The sequence below is a fragment of the Salvelinus sp. IW2-2015 genome, linkage group LG20 (genome assembly GCF_002910315.2).
Source record: "Salvelinus sp. IW2-2015 linkage group LG20, ASM291031v2, whole genome shotgun sequence".
In the NCBI taxonomy this organism is placed as follows: domain Eukaryota; kingdom Metazoa; phylum Chordata; class Actinopteri; order Salmoniformes; family Salmonidae; genus Salvelinus; species Salvelinus sp. IW2-2015.
Window position 1 is genome coordinate 25,825,842 of NC_036860.1, and position 10,605 is coordinate 25,836,446.

At 41.4% G+C, this 10,605-nt stretch overlaps 1 long non-coding RNA gene across 1 annotated transcript; it reads right to left on the bottom strand.

Moving 5' to 3' along the window:
- Window positions 1–465: 465 nt before the first annotated feature.
- Window positions 466–2,226, bottom strand: LOC111980426 (uncharacterized). Its single transcript, XR_002879459.2, has 3 exons — window positions 2,071–2,226; window positions 1,024–1,128; window positions 466–899 (listed from the first exon to the last, which is right to left on the bottom strand). It is a non-coding gene; the product is annotated as an uncharacterized lncRNA (long non-coding RNA).
- Between the last annotated feature and the right edge of the window lie 8,379 nt (window positions 2,227–10,605).

Genomic DNA, 10,605 nt, shown 5'->3' on the forward strand with positions numbered 1-10,605 from the left:
AAACCAGACATATATGACAGAATTTGGAAATCGTTTGTTAACCATCTTAGAGAATACTTTGTATAGTGGGCGTGTGTTGGGGGGGGGGGGGGGGGGGGGGGTTGTGTTGTACACTGAATATAGAAAACATTAAGGAAACCTGCTCTTTCCATGACATAGACTGACCAGGAGTAAGAGATATCAGACCAATGTGCAGCGTGGTAAGTGTCCATTTTAATATATAAAACTGAACACTACAAAAATACAAAATAACAAAGTGAATGAACAAACGAAAATCGAAACAGTCCCGTATGGTACAGACACAGGAAACAACCACCCACAAAACACAAAGGAAAACAGGCTACCTAAATATGGCTCCCAATCAGAGACAATGACTGACACCTGCCTCTGATTGAGAACCATACTAGGCCAAACACATAGAAATAGAACAACAGAACAAAACATAGAAAAACAACATAGAATGCCCACTAAAATAAAGACATGAAAAAGGAACTAAGGTCAGAACGTGACAGCTATTGATCCCTTATTGATGTCACTTGTTAAATCCACTTCGATCAGTGTAGATGAAGGGGAGGAGACAGGTTAAAGAAGGATTTTAAAGCCTTGAGACAAATGAGACATGATTGTGTATGTGTGACATTCAAAGGTTGAATGGGCAAGATACAACATTGAAGTGCCTTTGAACGGGGTATGGTAGTAGGTGCCAGGCGCACCGGTTTGTGTCAAGAACTACAATGCTGCTTGGTTTTTCATGCTCAACTGTTTCCCATGTGTATCAAGAACGGTCCACCACCCAAAGGACATCCAGTCAACTTGGCACAACCGTGGGAAGCACAGGAGTCCCTGTGGAACGCTTTCGACACCTTGTAGAGTCCATGTCGCAACGAGTTGAGGCTGTTCTGAGGGCAAAACGGTGGGGTTGCAACTCAGTATTAGGAAGGTGGTCCCAATGTTTGGTATACTCACTGTGTATGTATGAATATCAGACTTTAGATTATGGCTGGTTGGTCACTACTTCCTCACCTGGCCCACTTTTACCAGTCCATCTTTACTGGCTGACAGTCCTAAGTAGTTCCTCAAGAGCGTCACATGCAGGTTCTCCCGGTCACTCTCTCAGGGTGTCAGCCACTGTAAGCAGGGGAGGCGAGAGACGGAGAGGAGCTCAGAAAAGGTTAATTGGTTTTGTTGACATCTGTTTCTTAACCACACTTAGAAAAAGGGTTCCAAAAGGGTTCTTCAGCTGTCTTTTTTTATTATTATTTTTTTCACATTTATTTAACAGGCCAGTTGAGAACAAGTTCTCATTTACAACTGCGACCGGGCCAAGATAAAGCGTAGCTGTGCGACAAAAACAACAACACAGAGTTAGTTACACATAATCAAACATACAGTCAATAACACAATAGAAAGATCTATGTACAGTGTGTGCAAATGTAGTAAGATTAGGGAGGTAAAGCAATAAATAGGCCTTGTCTCCGCTCAGTAGGAGTTGAAGGACACACAGGTTTTCACAGGCACAGCTCTGCTCAGGGGAGTTACATTGGCAACTGTTCATACTGGCCAAGTGCATTTCCTACCCTCTATAACCTCTCTTCTTTCAGMTTGAAAGTGCACCTTGTTCACCTTGAGGTTCCAAGTTGAACCCTTTTAGGTTCCATGTAGAAATGGTTCTACATGGAACCCAAAAGGGTTCTACTTGGAAGCTAAAGGGTTCTACCTGCAACCAAAAGGGTTACTCAAAGGGTTCTCCTATGGGGACAGCCGAAGAACCCTTTTATGTTCTAGATAGCACCTTTTTTCTAAGAGTGCAGAAGCAGAAGCTGAGCAGGGGCGGGGGCGGGTATAACGTGAAGAGGCCCTGCATTACAAACCGCCCAAATGAGGATTAAAGACATTGATAAGCTGGGTGAGTGGTAACCTGTACATTATGTTAATAGGGCACAAATTCAACTCACACTCTTCTCCTTGATTTTTGTCTCTCTCTTTCACATCTCTCTCTCTCTTTCGAGAGCCATAGCTCGCTTTCTTTGACAGGTCTCTCTCCTTCCTTTTTATCTCTCCCTCTCTTACCTGCTGTTGTTATTGCTCTCTCTTCTTCTTCAGCTCCCACTCTTCTATTTATGTGTGACCTTTTGACTTTAGATTTTTGCAACAGTTTGAGTATTTGAATGAACCCGGCCTCTCCCCACAAAGCTGCGTCTCTTTCTCTGTCTTTGTTTTTATCTCTGTCTCTCGCCTCTCTCACACTCGTTCACTCCCTCTCCTTCTCGTGCGCACTCTCGCGGTCTCGCTCTTGCTAAACCTCAAGCGCTCTCTCTGTCTGCCTCCCACTCTACTCTTGACTCCACCGCAAGGTGCACTTTCAAACTGAAAGAAGAGAGGTTATAGAGGGTAGGAAATGCACTTGGCCAGTATGAACAGTTGCCAATGTAACTCCCCTGAGCAGAGCTGTGCCTGTGAAAACCTGTGTGTCCTTCAGCTCCTACTGAGCGGAGAGTGAATGACTGCTTCTGAGTGCCTTCTCTGATAGAGAGAGAGAGTGCAGTAAAGACCTTCATGTCAAAGTGGCTTTCCTTTCATAGTGTCAAACAGAAGAGTGCATGAGTTGCACTCACACAGAATGTTGCCGATGTCCAATTTCATGATGAATGCATTGCATTTTCTCGCACTGTTTACTATTTCAATATTTGAAAATCCAATATGCAAATGATGGATGTAGGTGGAGTATAGATTTCCTTTCAGAATGATGTTAGTATGCTCCCTTGGTTTGCAAGGTTATGTTGTGAAATATATAAAGTACGTTCACCACTTATAATCATTGGCATTTGAATTTCTTTCGAGGTACTGGTGCAATTATGTGGAAACTGTATCATAATTTGCATCCTTAAACTGGACCAAAATTGTCAATTTGAGAGTAAAGTAAACACTTTATTTTCAAACATCAGATAGACTTTATTACTTCACCATTCAATTCCCTGATTTGCTTTGACAGGATATTTGTCCACTTTAATATTTCTCTTTGCATATCATCCCCAGTATTACCTTCAATGCGTATTTTACAAAGTTTGAATGAGACAACTCCTTATTCTCACTCCAACTTCATACTTCAAAAGAAAAGTACAACCTCTGTGCATGACAGCATTTAGCATGAATATCTTGTTGAACAGATAGTATTTTGGGGGTATTTTTTTCATACAAGGACACTCTAGTGAACACAGAGGACAGGGGAGTTTAACTACTGTTTACAATCAGCTGAATTATTCATAAGTATAAAATATTCACATTTCAATCACAAAGTCAGTACTGTAAGGAGGAAGGAAGAAAGGAAGGGGGTAAAAAAAAAGTCAAACAGGAGTTGAAGAACATTGTGAAAAGGCCAGACAGAAGTGAATGTTGAATCAGAAAGGAAGAAAGAAAACATCCAATGCATTTCATGAATCTTGTGTTACTTTTCYTTTTGGGAGAGTTGAAGTGTGCTCATTTTATGAAAATACAAGCTTTAATTAATAACAATAATTCCATAGTAATTAAAGTAGAGTACATTTATATTGTTTTTCAGAGATAACACTAATGACATTTTAATCCAGGGATGATCATAAATCTTGTGCTAGTGTACTGTAAAAGCACTAGCTAACTCTTAGAACCTATTGCCAGCGATGTCTACTACATTTACAAACCAAAGAGAAAGGAAAGCAATTAAAGGGATTTATTCATGTAGGCTCACGTATTCCACAGAAATCAATGAGGATTACATGAATGTTAACTACTTCAAATTGAATTGCCTGCAGTCGGTAATTAAGTTGGTTTCCAAGGTAATTCTACATGCTGAATAAGATTCTTCACTTACGTACAGATCTAGGCTACAGTATAGAAAACGCCACGTTGGTAATTAGGCAACAAATTGCAGTTGGTTGTGAATGCTATTAGTATTTGTAATAAACCATCATGGATTACAGTAAATAATAATAATCAATAACACAAACGTCTGATGTGGCTACTCATATATGTTCACCTCCGGTGTTCCAGTAACAGCCCCGTATGGTGGGATAGCAACTACCTTGGTCTGGCTGAGCTCTGTGTTAAAGACATTGAGAAATGTGTCACTGGATTTGGTCGATTTCATAAGTACAGCGTCTCTATAGTGAAATGATAGCCTCTCCTGTGTCCGTCCGTATTGCACCGCAGCCTTGTCAGAAGGAGATGAGTAGATGAGTAGGGCTATGGCTCTGGAGATTACTTTACAGGAAGGTCCCCTTTTCATTAATTGTGGCAAATCTATTTAATGCACTTAGTATCAGGGGCAGAGAAGGGAGTCAATAATTGCACTCAGGTATTGATTGTCAGTGCAGAAAATATACTGATGTGCTGCATCTCAAGGCACTCTGTTCGTCACACGTATTACAAAACCAGAGGCCATTGGAATTGGTTATCTATTGGCCAAGAAGGCATCAGCAATCAATACATATTGACGGCAAAACATGTCCGCGTTTTACTATACTGTATCGACACTGTTTTTATCGACAACATAATATGAGTTCAGATTATTTTCTTACACTGAGTACACCGAACAGTGGGAACACCTTCCTAATATTGAGTTGGACCCCCCTCAGGTCTGCTGATTACAAACTTGAACCTTGGGAAATGTCCGTGCAACTTCCGGCGCACGTTTACTGTGAACACCTCTGCTGTACCCACTTTAAATTGACTGTTTAAACAGTGGCCAAGAAGGCTTCTGTGGCTATTTGATCATAATGTAGGCCTACCAGAAACAATGGAGAAAATGCATCCCATAACATTTTAACATGGAAATAGCGGTTCTATCATTCAGCCTACAGTAGCAGCCAATGTGTGTTCAATGTAGGACTACATTCCATGACACTTTTGAAACAAACATGCAGGGCTTGACATTAACCTGTTTATCCGCTTGTCCTTCAGACGAGGAGTTGACTGAACATTTTGTTGTGTTGTTTGATGCAAGAAACCACTTTACAAAATAAAGTTAATTAGTATTCCCATACCACTATTACAGAGAATCAGACAAATGATGCTACCCTCTGCCTATTGGCTACTTAGCTTATTCAAGCCTGTCTGAAAATACAACACTGCCCTTTGAAAGACATAAAATATGGTTCTACCTGAATCCATTTTCAAAGATGGCAAGAAATGCACACGTTTTGTGCTCTTGTAGGAAGCAATCACTCCCACATTTCTGACTACAAATMAGTTATAACTGTGCTAATAACTCACTAACTAGCAAAGAATATGAACAAATGTGCACACGTGGCTACATGTAGCTCTCACTTTGATCTCAAAACAAGCATGTAATAATCGCAACCACTCATGCTGTAAAACAATCCAGTTCAAAGTGAATGGCACAAATCCATATATGGCAATGGTATATTTACATATAGGCCTACTGCAGCTCTGATTGGTTATSGCGCACKGGTCTGTGTAGAGTACGGACCTGAWTCATGCATGTCAATGCAATTGAATCCTACTCCGATGCGCTCTGCCTACAACAACATCTCTTGCGTAGTTAGTTTTGCGTACTAAGTCTTGCATAGTTCGTTTTGTTTCGGTATGTTGCATTGAAAGTGTCTAATATTGCGTTGATTCGATCACAATTCCCACAGTAAAGGGAAACATTGATAGTGTTAACTAAACAGGAAAACTCTAGAAAGTTGAGTGAAGTTCAATCTCTTGCTTCTCTGTGCAGGCTGATTTTTCTTCTGCACAGCAGTACCTGGGGGAGCTGCGCACCACACACACGCAGCATAGAGGGAACATTGGCTGGATGTCCTTTGGGGGGTGGACCATTCTTGAGCTAGAAAAAAACAGCAGCGTTGCAGTTCTTGACACAAACCGGTGCGCCTGGCACCTACTACCATACCCCTTTCAAAGGCACTTAAATATTTTGTCTTGCACATGTCTTCATTGTATCAAGGCTTAAACACCCTTCTTTAACCTGTCTCCTCCCCTTCATCAACACTGATTTGAAGTGGATTTATCAATAAGGGAGCTTAGCTGTCACGTGGATTCAGCTGTTCAGTCTGTGTCGTGGAAAGAGTAGGTGTTCTTAATGTTTTGTAGACTCGGTGTATATTGGTGTCAAGCTGGCTAGATAAAATGCGTTGAGGTGGAGACATACATTTTTATAACATGAAAAAGTATAGTCAAAAGATTCCTCACCCTACAGAAACAGGAGATGTGCTCCTGCACTATGGGTCGGACAAGGTTTACTGGAGAACAAAGAGTTTCCTCTACAAACTTCATGTTGACTCGAGCATGAATGACAGAAGGTCAGGCGGTCAGCCACATATCCCAGAGTTCTATGCTGTGGGGCGACCCTGCACAACTGCACTCTGAGGACAGTGGCGGTTGGTGCACCTGGCCCCTGGAGGAGCTACTGTAGGAGAGGGCTCAGTGATTTCAGCCTGGGCCCCAGGCCCACTGCTAGCAGCCTTTAAATGATGACATCTCACAAATTTAACTGACAGCTCACGGAGACTATTTTCAAACAACGCTCACAGGCACTCTCCTCTGGGAGGAGCTCAGCCTCAGGAGACTGACCACTCGAATGGTAAGAAATATTTCCCTTTTTCGTCAGACTATTTCCTTTTCGCAATCACGTGGAAAAATGGACTCTGCGGGCAGATTACTAAAGTTTAATAATCCACTTTGACAGAGGACAGTGCTTGGGAAATGTGCTTGAAATGTCAGGTTCAAATGGTTGATGATGACTCTGGGATTTTAAACATTCCATATCAAATATAAATAGTAGTGTGCCACCATTAAGGCCCGCATCTGATTTAGATTAACCTATTAAAAAGAAGCCTAATGAAGTGTCTCTTTCTGTTCTCCRAAGGTTCAGCAATAAAGCTAAATGAGGAACAATTTCTTTCTGTCCATTACATTCAATTACTTCTGTCTGAAGGTTCAATGAGCTGTTGGGAGACCCACATTAGAGCTTTATGGCTTTTAAGAGAATGAGTCTGAGCTGTTGCTGGATTTACAGGAGACTAAAAACAGGAGATAATTTATACGTGTTTTTTTTACTGTCTCGGGGAAGTAAATGATTAATGTGATTATTGCTTTTATTGTCTACGAATAAAGTACTTCATCCACAGCTCATGTATCAAATAGTCTGGTAGCCTATTATATTAGCATCCATTTCTAGTTTAGTGTGATCGCATTAATATGATTGGAAGAATCTGTGGGATATAATAATGGAATGAAATTTGGAGACAAGAGAAAATGCTTGGGATTAGCTGTGCCAACTAGGACCATAAAGTGACCCTTCTCTCTAGAAATAAAATTGCATAAAACGTTTAAACCTTCATTAAATCAAGGACGTGTTTTGACAGATGAGGGCTGAGGGATATGTGAACCAGATAGAGTTTAAAAAAGAGCTGGCAATATGCTTCAAGCCTTTCGCGACTATACAAATTATAATCCAGAAACCAGCCTGCATCGCTGACACATCTTATCTCTGTGAGTGACCAGGAAAGACGTAGCTTTGGGACATTGGAGCAAATATCTCCTGGGTTGTATGCTAAACAACATGACCCTGTCGTGCCCTGCTGGGACAGCTGACTCAGCATGGTCGCATCCAAAAATGCCACCCTCTTCCATACATTTATATACAACACTACTTTTGACCAGAGCCCTATAGTCTGGTGAGTCATGGCTCACATCAACACCATTACCTCAATTACCTCGACTAACAGGTTCCCCGGCACATTGACTTTGTAACGGTACTCCCTGTATATAGCCTCGCTATTGTTATTTTACTGCTGCTCTTTAATTATTTCTTACTTTTATTTCTTACTTTTTTAAGGTATTTTCTTAAAACTACATGGTTGGTTAAGGGCTTGTAAGTAAGCGTTTCACTGTAAGGTGAAACTGTAACCTGTTGTATTCGGCACATGTGACAAATAGAATTGGTTTTGATTTGAGTTGAGTTGAGATGTTTTGCAAAACATCTGATGCATTCCCAACTTTGGTACAAAACAACTGTCAAGGATTATTGACAACATGCAAACTATATTTAGTTTCCAAATGTTTKTTGAAAACATAAATACATTYGCACAATAAGCACTTGTTGTCTCTCAAATACATCGTTACAGTTGTTGGTTAGCTATTTAGCAACATTTTGCCATATAAGCATAGACGTGACATAAGTCAAAACAACTCTAAACATGACATGGCATCAAGAACAAGATACAACCAGCTGATACAAGCCACCTACGATTCCCCACATGGCAACTCCTTGTCATTGTTGCTCGCTACCTGACCGTTCAGAATCACAACAACACGGCCTTCTGCCTCATCGATGCTCCCGCAACATTTTTGTGACATTTTCAGGCAACCCATTATGGGCCCTGGTCAAAAGTAGTGCACCACTCTTAGAAAAAAAGGTGCTATCTAGAACCTAAAAGGGTTCTTCGGCTGTCCCCCACAGGAGAACCCTTTGAAGAACTAGTTTTGGTTCCAGGTGCATTAAMAAACCAACCACTGGTGGTGGATAGACAGGATAATATCGGACTAGCAGCTCTTCTCTCTGTTCTGTCCGCTGCTGGAATCCGTGTGTGATTTGGTGGTGGGCGGAAGCAGCTTTCTTACAAGTCTCCTTTCAGGGTCCGGGAGTTCCTCTGACCATCCGGCCCAGTTGACTCAGGCAAGACAAAGGCAAGTGGAATACTGCGGGGAGGCGGCATTGGGTTCACACTCACACTGCGCGCGCTGCTAATGTATTCCAAAAGGCACCCCAAGGTTTAAGGAAGTGGTATTTAACACACAGATGTCAGTGCAGCTTATAATTAAGATAAATAGATTTCCTGCTCCGTCGGAGAATACAGGTAAGCTGTTAAATAAAGAGGCAAGGATAGAGGCTTTTACAGAGTGGAAGTATCAGCTGTAGTAGGCCTACACTAGGGATGTGTCCCACAAATCTAAATACATACCAGTAATTTATTTTCAAATCCATGAAGGGAAGTGAAGTTCACATTTTGYAAGGAAGTAAAGACAATTGGGATGTGGCCTAGGTGTGCACCTGAGAGGATAGGAAAMCACTGAGGTACTCAGAGTACTTACATCCAATAAATATACAGGACTCTGGGGAGACAGTGGTTTATGTTAAAACTAACATGAAGAATACYTCTGATGAAAGAGCATACAATACTAAGTTGTGTAAAAAGGCGATAAACATTGACCTACATTTGGCCCCGGATAAATGGATGCTCTCAAATGATTTTTAAAACTTTYACATTCTTCAAAGAGCTGTGGAATGATTGAATGAGTTGCAGGAAAGATCATCTAGGGATGCCAATGTGGCCACAAAGCGCCAGGTCCCGGTTGACACGACGCCGTGGGGTGAACGCGAGGTGAATGTTTTGTTTATATGTGTTCTAAATATGAATAACGATATGAGTAATCTCCTTTAAAAAAGGGGGGGGGGGTGTTAAGTAACACAGTTATTTATAATTAGCTTGAAGACTGTCGTAGGCGTCTAGGGACTACGGCAAGATATGTGTGATTATTTGACATTCAATAAGCAGAGAAGCCATAAACAGGCTTTGTGTAATCCAGGATTAATTTTCATGAATATCAGATCAAGCAGGATTTCAAACTCAAGTGTTCCAAATACTTACTGGAGAGATATTACGAAATAAATACGCTCACAGGAGTTTACAATCTCCACTGGCATGTTGGTCTAATGCAGTCTGATGCAGGCTACTGCTTGCTCTGATTTGTAACTGCATGTGTCAGATACTGTCCAGTTGAAAGTTGAAGTAAACAAGTTGCCTTGGTTTTGATCTCACATGTTGTYTTTTATTGTGTCTACTGTTGTATTAAAATGTTTTAATTGCACTTTCAATCAAATTGTATTTTATTTGATACAAATATGTGACTTTCCAAGTTAAAGTAACAGTCCACTCAACAACAAAAAAAAAAACATAAGCAAGCAGTCATTTCACCCTGTCTAGGACAGAGGCATCACAGTTCAGCAAGCCACAGAACAGAAGTGAAGAAAGGAAATAGATAGACTGGTGGGAGTGCCCCGGCCGCCACTGTCTGGTGATTTATCCTGTCGGCCCACTCTCTCCTGGCCAGGCCCACGGAGGCAGGTTGGCTTCCCAGCATCCTCGGATAGATCATCATCATGTAATTTGTTTTAAATCAAGAGGAAGTCCCTTCRGCCCAGGGGGGCCAGCTCAATCATAGAAATCAATGACAAAACACTAACATAATGTCTCCCAAATGGGATTGTCCTCAGAGGAGGGGAGTGATGGAAGGGAGGATTTGTATTTCCTCTCTTGTGCCAGTGAGGAGGCTTTTTCGCTCACGTAATTGGTTTCTCCCACTTCTGGGCCTGTGATTTACAGAGGGATATAATGTGGTATCCTGACTTTTTTGGGGAAATTGAGACACTTGTCACCTTATATTAACACATTGTGTCAAGACTGGTTCATGTACTGCACTGCTGATAACTGTGCTACAACTAGAGCCTACAGTTTTTACAGACCAGCCCAGCTAGCACATAAAGTTCTGAGAACCATATGTTTCTTAGAGCTTGGTGAGAGTGTGGTTGTCATATGGTTATTT